General features: G+C 37.0%; 1 long non-coding RNA gene across 2 annotated transcripts; it reads right to left on the bottom strand.

Annotated features, from left to right (window-relative positions):
* Window positions 1–1,077: 1,077 nt before the first annotated feature.
* Window positions 1,078–11,433, bottom strand: LOC149834422 (uncharacterized). Of its 2 annotated transcripts, XR_016432535.1 has the most exons (4): window positions 11,234–11,433; window positions 9,143–9,473; window positions 9,034–9,067; window positions 1,078–1,278 (listed from the first exon to the last, which is right to left on the bottom strand). It is a non-coding gene; the product is annotated as an uncharacterized LOC149834422 (long non-coding RNA). The 2 variants fall into 2 exon arrangements; XR_016432536.1 differs by lacking the exons at window positions 9,034–9,067; window positions 9,143–9,473; window positions 11,234–11,433 and adding exons at window positions 1,358–1,810; window positions 1,888–2,022.
* Window positions 11,434–14,192: the final 2,759 nt, after the last annotated feature.

Here is a 14,192-nt window from a genome sequence, read left to right as displayed (position 1 = left end):
ATCAAGTGGAAGGAGGCTTGCACCTCAATCCGCATGGAGCCTCCTTCGCGGAAACAGAGTTGGACCACTCCCCTACTGGAAGGGGATCAACTGAAAGGGAGGTGTTCACGTTGGTTTTGGGTCTCTCTTTCCACGAGGAAAGAAAGCCCTCTGTTTGCATTGACATGGTGGAGCCCACGAAAAGGCCTTGTGCTTTGTGCATTTCCGCAGAAACCTTCCCTTTTCCATAACATACAAACATGTCACGGAAAACAATTCATCAAAGAAAACGATCTGCAAAGACTATAAATCCTTTCATTTCATTTCTGCAATGATTACAAATACAATGTTTTTTATGGAGAGGAAAGAGGAAGGGATGTGATTTCTACTGTTTGACTATGAATCATGGAAAATGCTTTTTTGTGCACTACTCAGCTCATGAATATATAGATCTAAATATGCATTAACATCCAAGCCCGATACTCAGCTCTCTCTCTCTCTCTCTCTCTCTCACACACACACACACACACACACACAAAGATAACCTACTAGCAGTTGATAAAAAGGGCTATACTCAAATATGTTCTGAAACAATAACAAATCGTGAATCAATTGAGACCTGCAAAATATGAAATGGACTCGGGACATGGGTTATGATCTAACAAGACTGTTGGTATAAGCATGCAAGTTAACATGATGCTGATGGGAATCACCATGGTTAAATGGCTCGATAAGACCCGGGAGAATGACTACATGATGGCTTCCAGGAGCATGATCAACTATGGGGTTATGATCCTGTGGTTGATACATATGGATACCTCGTTGCACCAATTCCCTCCATGCAAAATCTGATAGACGGCATAAATAAAAGTTTAAACTACAAAATCTGATCCTGGGGTAATAACCACCCTCTCTCTGTGTGATCTACAAAATTTTCAAGTTTTCTTTTGAGACAACGGCCCAACTTTACGACAAACAACTGTGGCACACTCTATGAATAAAAACAATGAACACAGAAATAATAGAATTACCTTTATACACATACAACTTATAACCATATTCACACCACAATATCCAAACCCAATATGCATTAATAAAATTTAGATTGCAAACAACTAGTGGTTCTTTGGAGTACATCAGCTAGCAAATAGATGAAAATCGAGACTACATAACCATAATCCATAGAAATTGCAATTTCTTATCATAAATTGTCTAAATATAATTAGAAAATCTGCCTTCAAGTACTAAACTGCCAAACCTTTATAACTCAAGTTGACCTACCTCCGACGTCTATGTTGCCTACAAATGATGAAATTCATGTTAGAATTTATTCTATAAATGATATCCAAACATTAAAATATTTATCACAGCCTATTACCTGCAATAATCTCGTCACATATGATTTGTAATATTAAAACGTAATGGGTTATTACTATGACGATGACATGCTCGACTGTTGGCTAATAAGCCATCATCATCATCATTGACTTCCTCTTCTCTATCACATTCATCTTCAATTCTAAATTGCATGGCTTCTGAATTACAATCTAAAATGAAGTTATGCAATGCACAACAAGCAGTATTTTTACTCGAGTACAATATGGATATTGTATTTGTGGTTTTAACATTGGAAATCTAGCTTTTAACAAACCCAATGTTCGTTCCATAGTAGTTCTTATTGATGAGCGACGAAGATTAAAATGCTCTTTATTTTTAACAGGGCAGCGTGCATTAGGGCCATAAAATTCTTGCAAATGATACTGAGTTGAAGGAAATGGTGTAAGAAATGCCTCCATATTTGGATATCCTTTATCAGCAAGATAATATTTTCCTGCACATAAAACGATACATAAAAAATAAAATTTGAATAACAATATATGAAAAAAAAATTGTAGTAATGCATGTTACCTTGAGCAATTGTGAACGGATACTCTATATTATCAAGTGCACTGTAAGAACCATCGAGTCAGATGCAGACCCTTCCCATCCTACAAGTACATAATGAAACCTCATATCGAATTCCACTACTACCATTACATTTTGGGATAAGTAACCCTTTCTATTACGAAATCGCACTTGTGAGGCTGCAGGCACCCAAGCTGGGATATGAGTTCCATCAATAGCACCAATACAATCCTAAAATAATAGTGATAAATAAAATAATTAAATATATATTTCAATGTAAGAAAAATAACATAAATGAAATATATTATTAGCTTAAAATATGGAAAAAATCGAGGGTCGTTGTTGATCTTAGGTGGAATGCTATTGTCAGGCAATTGTACGTAGTCTTTACCAGAGTTACCGGAAGCGCCTAGGGTAAAGGGGAAGCGCGCTTCGGAAGCGCGAAACGTCGCACTTCCGAAGCGTGAGGGGAAGCGTCCCCCTTTTTTGGGAAGCGCGCTTCCCCCTCGCTTCCCCATTTTTTTCATTTTTTCGCTTCCCCCTCGCTTCCGAGATGGTTCGTAATTTTCTTCTAAGTGGTCCCACGCTTCCCCGCTTCCTGCATTTTTGAAAGTGCCTCGCTTCCCGTATCGCTTCCCACTCCCGCTTCCTCAACTGGAAACTCTGGTCTTTACCCAATTCACATATTGTGTCCAATACCAAATTTAAATATTTGCTAATTGTTTGACCTGAATGCTGAAATACATATTGTGCTACCCTATTTTGCTCATTGTGTCATAATGTATAAAGAAATATTGCAACCTTTTCTTCGAGCATCACTTGGCATGAATCACGTACTAGATCTTTTATCCTTAATTTGTTACACAACTCTTTGTATAGTTCTGGATCTATGCGTAATAAGTCAAAACTATTTTTTCGATTTTCATGAAGGCAATCATAAACAAAATCTCCTCCAGAGTGAATTGAGTCAAGTATAACTTGTCTGGATATTCTTCTTATATAATAATAAGTGGTTATTATAATAAATGTCACAAGTGTTGCAAGGATAATCATATCCATATCAGGTTCATGTTCAAACAATTTGAGTCCTTGTTACATTTTGCATATACCAAAGCAATAAATATTTAATTAATCAATCATAAACAATGCACAAACAAGACTAGAGCACCTATTATTTTATACAAGAATACAATTTCCCTGTAAGCATTATGCATAGAAGCTATAAAAACAAATAATAGAAATGCTTGTCATTCAAAATATATAATTCACACCATTAATTTTGAAACATGAGTTTAATGTTGTTACTCAATAAAGAAATACGAACTCATCAAGTAAAAAATATATGGGACACCAATTAATGACTTCTAAAATTGTTAGCTACTCTAATGAAATACGCGGAAGCACCAATATGTGAAAAGAGGAGAAGAATGAAAGCCAACAACACAAGCACACAATGTGCAAAAGAGAACACAAGCACAATACAAGTGCAAATAACCCACTAAGGGGTGAAAAGCATTCAAAGGCAAAAATAACTTTATTGAATGAGAGAAATGAAGAGACTAAAAGCCATACAAGGATGAGGGAGGAGCCCTCAATTTATAGAGGAGGGAGGACCCATTGAAAATAAGATGAGAGAGAATCGTTTACGGTGGTTTGAACATATTCGGCGAAGGCTAAATGATGCTCCAGTTAGAAGGATGGAGAAATGGAAAAATATATTAGTTAAAAGAGGTCGGGGTAGGCCTAGGAAGACTTGGATGGACATGATAGGAAAGGATATGAATGCTTTGAACCTCACCGAGGACATGACATTGGATAGAAATGATTAGAGAAGAAGGATTCATGTGGAAGACCCAGAATGATTTTCTTTGTTGGTTCATATCGCCGACCCCAATTGTTTTGGGATGAAGGCGTAGTTGTTGTTGTTGTTGGAGGAGGAGGACCCAAGGGATCACATAGAGGGGCTCCATTCTAGCTGTTGGGAGCCCCAAACGGTCATATTTATGACCGTTTGGGGCCCCAATGACTAGAGGGTGGGGCCCCTTTATGTGGCAAAAAAAAAACATTAAATAAAAAGGAAAATAAAAAAAGAAAAAGAAAAATAAAGAAAAAGAAAACATCTAAAAATGTACAATGAAATGACCAAAATACCCCCATCGGGTATTTTGGTTATACAATATAATTATATACTTAAATATATACATTCGTATATATATATATATATATATATATATATATATATATATATATATATTTAAGTATATAATTTAACACTCCCCCTCAAACTTTACGGGGAGAAGACGGAAAGTTTGTCAAAAAGGAACATAAATCTTGGAGCTGGTAGAGCTTTGGTGAAGAAGTCCGCTAATTGAAACTCTGAAGTAACATATGGCAATGAAATGGTCCCTTTGAGGTATTCATCGTGAACATAGTGACAATCTATCTCAATATGCTTTGTACGCTCATGAAAGGTGTGATTGCTAACAATATAGATGACACTCTTATTGTCGGAACACATCTTGGTAGGAGTAGAAATGCAGATGCCCATGTCGCTGAGGAGACTTTTAATCCATACAATTTCCATAGTTGTCATTGCCATCGTCGGATATTTGGCTTTAGTGGAAGAAAGAGAAACTTTTTGCTACTTCTTACACCGCCAAGAGATAAGCGATTCTCTTAAGAAAACACAAAAACCAGTGACTGAGATTCGATCATTGAGATTTCCTCCTCAATCATCATCAGTATAAGCATTTAATTCAAGAGATGAAGAAGAGGATAAGAAAAGCCCTTTAGAGAAGGTGTTCTTGATATAGCGCACAATCCTCATTACGCTCGCCATATGTACAGAAGTAGGAGCATGCTGAAATTGGCTTGCAGCATGAATCGCATGAGTTATATCCGGGCGGGTGATGGATAGGTAGGTGAGAGAGCCAATTAGTTGGCGATAAGGCATATGATCTTCAAGGATAACATCATCTTCAAGTCTGAGTTTTGCATTTATAACTTCAGGGGTCTCGACTGTTTTTTTATCCAAAATTCCTGACTTGGTACAAATGTCAACTGTCAATTTCATTTGAGACAAGATATACCCACGAGGCGAATACGCCACTTCAATACCTAAAAAATATCTCAAATAACCCAAGTCAACCATATCAAAAGTTTTCTTTAGAATAAATTTCACATCATCTACTCCCTTTTTATCATTTCTTGTGATGATCATGTCATCAACATACAGAAGAAGAATGATTATGAGGTCACCTGTTTTCTTAACAAAGAGAGCAGTGTCAGTATAACAAGATATAAAACCCAAATTAATCAAGATATTGCTAAATTTTCCATACCAAGCTTTGAGAGCTTGTTTAAGACCATATAAAGCCTTTTTTAATTTCAAGACTTTTCCATTAAGATTCATACCAGGAGGAGGTTCCATATAAACCTCTTCGTTAAGATCACCATTCAAGAAAGCATTTTTCACATCAAGTTGAAAAATGTTCCATTTCTTAATAGAAACAACAATAATAAGAGTTCGAACACTAATCATTCGAGTGACAGGGGCAAAAGTCTCATCATAATCTACCTTGTATTCTTGAGCAAATCCTTTTGCTACCAATCAAGCCTTATATCTTTCCAAAGACCCATCACTTTTGGTTTTAACTTTAAAAACCCATCTACACCCGATAGGTTTCTTCCCTTTTTGAAAATCAACAACTTCCCATGTTTTCGCCCTTTCAAGAGCATCTAGTTCAAGTTCCATAGCTTTAACCCAATGATCATATTGTTTAGCTTCATTGTAATGATACAGTTCATGAAAAGAATGCAAAGCTAACAGACATGCCCTAAAATTTGGTGAAAAGGATTCATAGGATACAAATTTATTTGGTGCTCTAATTACACGACTTGACCTTCTTTGAGATGATTCTTCCATAATGTTTCTTTGAGAATATCTCTCGAGAGCACAAGGAGGATTTGCCTCTTCTCTTTTGGAATAAACTTGAATTTGCCTAGATGTAGGTTCATTTATATTTTCTTGTTCAGTATTCAAATCCTCTATATGTTCTTCTTGTTGTTCATTAATAGGCTCTTTAAAGCTATTATCATGCGATAATAAATCAAACAGGAATGAGTGATCTACCTTTTCATTTGATTGGAGTGAAAATCCATTTTCATTTTCTAAGAAGGTGACATCCTTTGAGATATCAATTTGTTATTTGTTACATCAAAGCACCTATAACCCTTTTGTTTTTCACCATACCCCAAAAATATACATTCAATCGCCCTTGAAGAAAGATTAGCATTGTTATGAGTTAAGACAAAACATTTACACCCAAAGATCCTTAGCCTTTGATAATCAGAAGTCTTATTGTAAAGCTTTTCAAATGGAGAGAAATTTTTTAAAGAAGATGAGGGAGTTCGATTAATTAAATATACTGAAGTCAAAACCGCCTCAGCCCAGAAAGATTTTGGGATATTTTTGAAAATCAACAAGGTTCTAGTTGTTTCTATTGTGTGCCTATGTTTTCTTTCCGCAAGACCATTTTGTTGCGGAGTGTTTGGACAAGAACGTTGATGACAAATCCCATTTTCTTTAAGTAATTTTGAAATTCATTTGACATAAATTCGCCTCCTGAGTCGGATCTAAGGATAGACAAGTTGCCAAGGAATTGATTTTTTTATCATGGCATGAAACTCTTTAAAAAAAGAGAAAACTTCATATTTCTTAAAAAATAGTTCCATCCGAATCTAATAAAATCATCAATAAACAGAACATAATATGAAAATCCTCCTTTGGATACAACCGAAGAGGGACCCCATACATCAGAATGTATTAATTCAAATGGCCTAGTGGAGACAAAATTTCTTTGAGGAAAAGAAATAGCTTTAGATTTTTCAAAGATACAATCTTTACAAGACATATGATTGTTTTTACAAGAATTGCTTAAAAAAGGAAATAGAGACATCTTTAGAAAATTGGGGTGGCCAAGTCTCTTATGCCAAATATCGATATTTTTGACATTTACAAGATTACAAAATAACTTGGTTGGAAGAGCCAAAAAATCCATGTAGTAAAGATCACCCCTTCTATGGCCGCGCCCAATCAGCTTCTCTGACTGGAGATCCTGCACAGTGCAACCTTTGGGTGAGAAAGAGACTTGGCAACCGTGATCGACAATTTGAAAAACTGAGAGAAGATTAAGATTGATTTTTGGAACAACTCTTACTTTTGGAATAAAATTTTGATTTAAATCAAGTGTTCCAATACAATCAATTTTTAAAGATGTCCCATCGGCCATTGAAACATATGAAAGTATGAGGTCAGTAAACAAATTTGATAAAATATTTTTATGAGATTTCATATGGAAAGATGCGCCTGAGTCAAGAATCCACATACCTAGGGGTGATGAAGCGTAGGCAACCGCGGCACCCGAGGTAGAGGAAGATGAATTTTTGAGAAGATGTTGGAGCGCTTCAGAGATTTGATTGAGAGCTACTTTAATATCACCTCCATCTTCTTCCCTTTTTGAAGCATTTTCTTCAACGGCGGCAACCATAGCTTTAAGCTTGGGGCAAACAGACTTAATGTGCCCCGGTTCATTACAAAAGTGACATATGATACCTCTTCTATTGTTTTTTCCAAAATGAGGAGGTTTATATGGTTTAACATTGTTTTCGGGCCTAATAACGGCCAATACATCATCATTCTTTAGGGAAATGCCAAGATGAGTTTCAGCTTGGCATATTTCGGCAAGAGCATCCTCAATAGGTAGAGCTTTGCTATGATGAAGAAGAGATGCCCGAACTTGCTCAAACTCCGGTCTAAGACCATGGAGGAATTGAAAAAAATGTTCTTTTCAACTTGTTCCCTTCTTAATTCAATATCTTGTGGAGCCACCCATTTAGGTTCAAGGAGGGCAAGCTCATCCCAAAGGGGAGTAAGAGCACTAAAATAATCCTGGACATTCATGTCCCCTTTTTTGGTAGATCTAATTTTTTCTTGACAAAAGAATTGCCTAGCAAGGTCCTTTTGGGTATACATACCCTTAAGAAAGAATCATGCCTCATTGGCTCTTCTAAATTTCGTAATATGGGCACAATTCTTTAGATCAACATTGTTCATGAATCATGCCAAAATTTTGGCATGGTTACTTTCCCAATCCTCTAATTTGGATTGATGATCATTGATTGCCTTGATGAGCTCATTGCCTTCCAAAGCCTTTTCAACATCTCCTTCCATTTTAGTGAGTTCAAGAGAAGGTTCGGGAGAGGTTCCCATAACAAAACCCCAAAGTTTCTTACCTCTTAAGTGATTCTCCATAGCGGAAGCCCATATAAGATAATTGGATTCATTGAGCTTAAAAGAGAGCTCTACCTTTGATTCGGACCCCATAGATAACAAAGAGGATTCCGTTCTTCAAAGAGGTTGAGAGGCACGCTTCCCAAAGGCTTCAATAAGAATGCAAGATCACCAACCTTGCTCTGATACCATGTAATGAAATACGCGCAAGCATCAATATGTGAAAAGAGGAGAAGAATGAAAGCCAACAACACAAGCATACAATGTGCAAAAGAGAACACAAGCACAATACAAGTGCAAATAATCCACTAAGGGGTGAAAAGCCTTCAATGGCAAAAATAACTTTATTGAATGAGAGAAATGAAGAGGCTAAAAGCCATACAAGGATGAGGGAGGACCCAAGGGATCACATAGAGGGGCTCCCTTCTAGCCGTTGGGAGCCCCAAACGGTCATATTTATGACCGTTTGGGGCCCCAACGACTAGAGGGTGGGGCCCCTTTATGTGGCCCAAAAAGACATTAAATAAAAAGGAAAATAAAAAAAGAAAAAGGAAAATAAAGAAAGAAAAACATCTAAAAAATGTACAGTGAAATGACCAAAATACCCCTATCGGGTATTTTGGTTATACAGTATAATTATATACTTAAATATATACATTCGTGTATATATATATATATATATATATATATTTAAGTATATAATTTAACAAGCTACATCATGCACAAAATGAAGCCAATAGATTTACCAAATAATGGGCTGGTATCATGAAGTTTTTTGCTAAATAAAGTAAATGCTTCATTTCTAATAGCACCAAATTCACCAAAAATAATAGACAGTTCTTCATGCCAATCCCAACCTTCCGTTCTATGCTTCTTTCTATCTGGATACCTCTGCATAAAACAACATTTATATTAGAGTATATGTTGCCAAACAAAAAATTATTAAGCAAAATTTTGAGTACTTACTTCAATATACGAGTTCCATATTTCATCTTCAACATCTAAACTTTTGGTAGCTCCATTCCACCCCATGCCACTTGTATTGAGAATTTCCTTTAAAACATTAAAATGCCTTTAAATTATCTTTATGTGATTCTTTAGTTTGACCTTCTCAAACTCCTTGCCAAATTCTTTCATCATTTGTTTGCTATTTCTGTCCACCCCTTTGTAGTAAACCCACCCGGAATTGAGTATCCATTCCGACATGCATCTAGCATGCAATGTATGAAATATTTGTCATGTATTGCCAGCCACTGCATATTTCTCTTTGATTCATCCTTAGTTGATGGAGCCATTCCTATGATAAAGAAATGAACTAAGTAATTTTTATAAAAAAAAAAACTTAACACTAACAAGATTCAAGCTAACAACACATGTAATTTAAAGTAAATTCATAAGCTAATGATGATATGAATAACTATATGAGAGTGTGCATGTGTGTGCACCTGTATATGTGCATGTTTTGTATGATTGTGTGTTTGGTGTGCCAACAATGAGCATTGAACATGAGATGGCATGCCTCTTCCATTTCATAAGAAGGGGACCACACTACAGTAAAGTAATCTAATCAAGAAGGGGATCACAAAATAAATCAACATTGCAAACCAAAATTTAGTAGTTGCATGATGAGCCACATTTCCAGAAATCTCAAAGCAGGAAGTAGGTACTTTCTCTATTTTGTATCCGAATCTGCAATCTCAGTTTCAATATCAAAAACCTCAGTAGTCAGCATGGACTAGTATCCTAAGATTTTAATGACATGCAAGGCACAACTAAAACTAACTTGTCTCAAGTCTCACAAAACTTGAGAATCCAAACTGATTAGGGATTAGGTCCAAGTTGACAAGTCCATAACACCTGACCAACTCAACCAAGTTTCTAGTGTTTCTGATGCTTATCTAGTTTTGTATTTCACATAGCTTAACTCTTATGATATTAACTAATATAAGATTTTTGGAGAAAAAGTCTTGTCTTCACTGGAACCACAAATAAATACAAATGTTTATGAAGGCATTCACTTCAATGCAAGCATGCATATAGATGGTAATGCAAAATGAATGTAAATGCTCTGATATGGTGTACTAGTACAAAACCAACATTTTGAGTGCCTGCTAAATTAAAATTTTCATTTGTTCCATATAACAGGAAAGTAGCAAGCCTTTCTATGTGGACTTAGGCTATTTTTTTGCCTTTCATGAGATGCTTTCTCAGCTGATAGATTGGAAGAATAGTGTATGTCACCAGTTTTCAGTTACAAAAATTTGCCCAGCTACTTGAGAAGAAGAGAGGTTTAGCCCAAAAATGAAGAAGAAAAACAGAGGGATTTATGCTATAACATTTTGAAAAAAAACACTAACTTTCACGTGCAAATTTCGCATTGAAACTACTCTAGGAGTAAACATATATGGACAACTAGGTACAGTCATCCTTCCAGGTTACTCTTCCAATTTCTTTCTTGCAGAGAACTGCCATCAGAAATACCATTTGTAGAAACACCACATCAGGCTTTGTGAATGTCTCAATCAAAGAAGCACAAAGCAGTTTGCATATTCAAAATGCATAGGATTATGTTCCAACAAGAGAAAATGCTGATTTACAGGATATCTCATAAATATGATGTTTTCAAGTTATTGCGGTTTTATTTTAGGATAAGATACCCACGTCTCTTTGTATCTCTATAGGAAATACCCCCTTACTAACAATGTAGAGGTACAGCAAAAACAGAAAAGAAAGAGGTACAGGAAAAACAGAGCTCATAAAGGAAAAAGGAAAAGAATAGTGAAAAGATAGACAGAACCATCCTAATGTTTCTGCATATGAAGGCATTATGAACCTCCAGCTTTAAATTAGAGAAAACTATCATGCTAAAAAAAAACCTCCATGGAACACGAACACCACAGGTAAAAACCCACCACCATAAAACACCATCATACAAAACAAAAAAATAAAAAAATCAAAGAGGAAGGAAACCACCTCCCCAATTACCCAATAAACCAAGAGAATGTGAATAGTCTGAGAGAGGTCTTCAGAGAAAGGGAGAGAGTTTTGAGAGCAAACCTGATCGGGTCATTCTTTGGTTCTGCTCAGCAGCAAAGGAGAAGATGGGGGGTCTTCTTCGGTTCTGCTCAGCGGAGAAGAATAGGTTACAAAGGAGAAGAAATGAGGCAAAAAGGAGAAGAAATTTAATGCGCGGATTCGTTTCCCGACGGGGGTGGTCGGGAAACGATTTCGTGCATTTTACCCCTTTCGTAGAAACGAGATCCTCGAACTAGTCGAGGATTTCGTTTCTTTAGTTTGTGTAAATGCACAGAAAGTGCACGCGTTTTTTTATTTTCCACGGAAAATGGGTGCCTTCCAGCGGCTCCATCGAGGATCTCTCGCTCTCTGTTTATAGATGGTGGATAGTTTTTGCATCAGTGGTGACCATTTTTTCTTTTTTGTGACTGTCTTGGAGAATGCTCGGTCATTTTCAAGCTTCATCGATTTAACCCACACGGTACCAGCTACCAAGGTTCTAAACCTGAGTCATCAAAGAAAGACCCATCAAAATTGATCAACTAATCCAGCGATCATTTTCCCAATACATCTGCTCTGCATAATTCATAAAGTGGGTTCAAAATTTCAAATACGAGTATGGATTGGTTTTCTTGTTGTCGCACAATTTTATATCTGGATTGTCGCTTTTTCTATTAGTTTTAAAAAATATTTCTTGTTTTACTCAATTTTGTACGAAGAATGATGGGAAAAAATTATCATTTTGCTGCATTTTTGTTTCTTTTTGCAAAATAAACCCCGTCTTATTTTTTATTTACACACTGTTCTTCTAAGAGGGCAAAACAGTCATTTTATTTCATTTAAAAGTTTTTGCTGCTTGATTCAAATTTTTCAAAATTGTCCTCGGAGCGTAAAACAATTATTTTTGTAACATTTTGCAAATTAATGAGTCCCCAACTTATTAGTATTTTGCACATTAGCAATCTCATAAAAGTACAACTGTCAATTTGCCTTACTTTAGCCGTTACCCTCACTAACGGTTGCTAACCTCAGGGACTAATTTGCAAAGGTTAATGAAAAGATGGCAACCGATTTGCAAAAAGGCATGAGTTAGGGAAGCCCATTTGCAAAAAACAAAAAACCCCAAAAAAAGTTTGATCCAAGGGTCAATTCGTATGTGTGTGCCAATGAGTGTGTCTTTGCATGCCAACCTACTATCTGCACCTAACATTGGCTAGTAATTGGTTTATTACGTAAAAAAAACAACAAAGAAACAAGGTAGCTTTTGGTCTGAATACACCAAATGATCATAACAATAACAAAATACATGAAACAAAGGTAGGACACAATACAAAGATATCTGCAGTGCAACTATACACATAGACACGAGATAACAAACAAAGACTATAGTAAAGCCTAACAACTCCATCAATAATCACTCATATATGAGGAAAGCCCACCAAAGTGTGTGTTTCATAAGCTGAGCTGAATGCAGGCTCATGGCGACCGTTGGAGGACTATGCAGGATGAGCAAAGAAACAAGTTGGTTCACAGATGAATGGATGGATGGATGGGATTGATGAAAGATTCATTAGGTATGGCGGGTCGTGGAAATCATGGCAATGTTGGCTTAGGGCACTGCAGGCAACTCTGGAAGAGTAGGCTTAGGAAAAGTGGGCAACTCAGGCAAGGTCGGCTTAGGCAGAGCGGGTAACTCTGGGAGAGTTGGCTTGGGCAGAGTGGGCAGTTCTGGAAGAGTTGGCTTTGGAATAGAGGGGAATTCTGGCAAGGTGGGAAATTCTGGGAGAGTAGGCTTAGGGATCTCTGGGAGAGTGGGGATGGTTGGGAATGGTGGAAATTCATGGTTAGGAAAGGTAGGGAATGTAGGAAGAGTGGGTTCATGAGGGGTCAAATCTGATTCCTCAGCCTCCAACAAATAGCGTCCAGCAAGACACACATCAGTGCTTAGCATGGACACAGAGACAAGCAGAGCTAAGAAGAGAAAACCTTGAGAAGCCATGGAAGAGTGTATACTGTGACTTGGCTACAAGAGCAGAATATCTGAGGGAAGGGTGTTGAGTAGAGAAGCAGGCTGTCAGGGTCTTTATAGAAGAGTTGAAAGATATGAACCTGTTTCTTTCAACAAATAAAAGATAGATACGCACCATGTGTTTGTTTGTTGAGACGCTATATTTGTGTTTGAAATTGTGCACGGTTGGCCATCTTCTTCTAAGCTACATCTCTCTTTTTGTGATGTCATCCAATAAGAATACAAGTCATGTACACTAAAGTGGACCATGCGCTCAACAAACACAACTACTTCACTGATACGTTGCCCATTGGTCAGAGACTAGACCACATATTTCATATGCCCAGTGATCCAGTAAGCTTACTGACCGGAACTCACACATCATAAACTATTGAGGTATGTTGGACCAGATCAAGACTTGGTAGGTATAGACCTGCACCCAGGTAAGCTCTGAAGTTTGGTCAGAATGAGACCCATCTGGATCTGAATGCAGCAAGAAATATTTGCACCCTTTGGGATGTCAACAGCTAATTAAATGTAATCAAGAGTTTAGACAATAGTTTGGTAATGATAAGAGGCACAAATTACAAATTTTGAGTAATGATAAAATGTATCTTGGCTAACGTGTCCACTGTAGGACCATTGGTAACGTTGTACAATCTGAGCAGTTCACGCTCGCTTGGTTCGGCTCATGTGAAGCTCGTTCGAATTCGTTGAATGAGCTCGGCATGATAAATTATGAGCATCTCGTATATAGTATGGGAGCCAAGTACGAACAGTGAGTGTACATCTTGGCTTTGGCTCAGTTGCTTGCTTAAACAGTTTACATATATTCGGTAAGGTAGACTAACTGTCTATATAGATACGTGAATGTAACAATGAGGTCCCAGATTTGATTCTCAATATGGTCTCAAGGGAAAAAGAGGTGTATGTTTTGGCTTAACGAGCCAGCTTGGATTCAACTCCTCAGGCTCAGGCTTGTACAAGTTCGAG

This window comes from Nuphar pumila, chromosome 6, assembly GCF_984573655.1.
Source record: "Nuphar pumila chromosome 6, dmNupPumi1.hap1.1, whole genome shotgun sequence".
Taxonomy (NCBI): domain Eukaryota; kingdom Viridiplantae; phylum Streptophyta; class Magnoliopsida; order Nymphaeales; family Nymphaeaceae; genus Nuphar; species Nuphar pumila.
The sequence above is the reverse complement of the archived record's forward strand: the minus strand, read 5'-3'. Positions and strand labels throughout refer to the sequence as shown.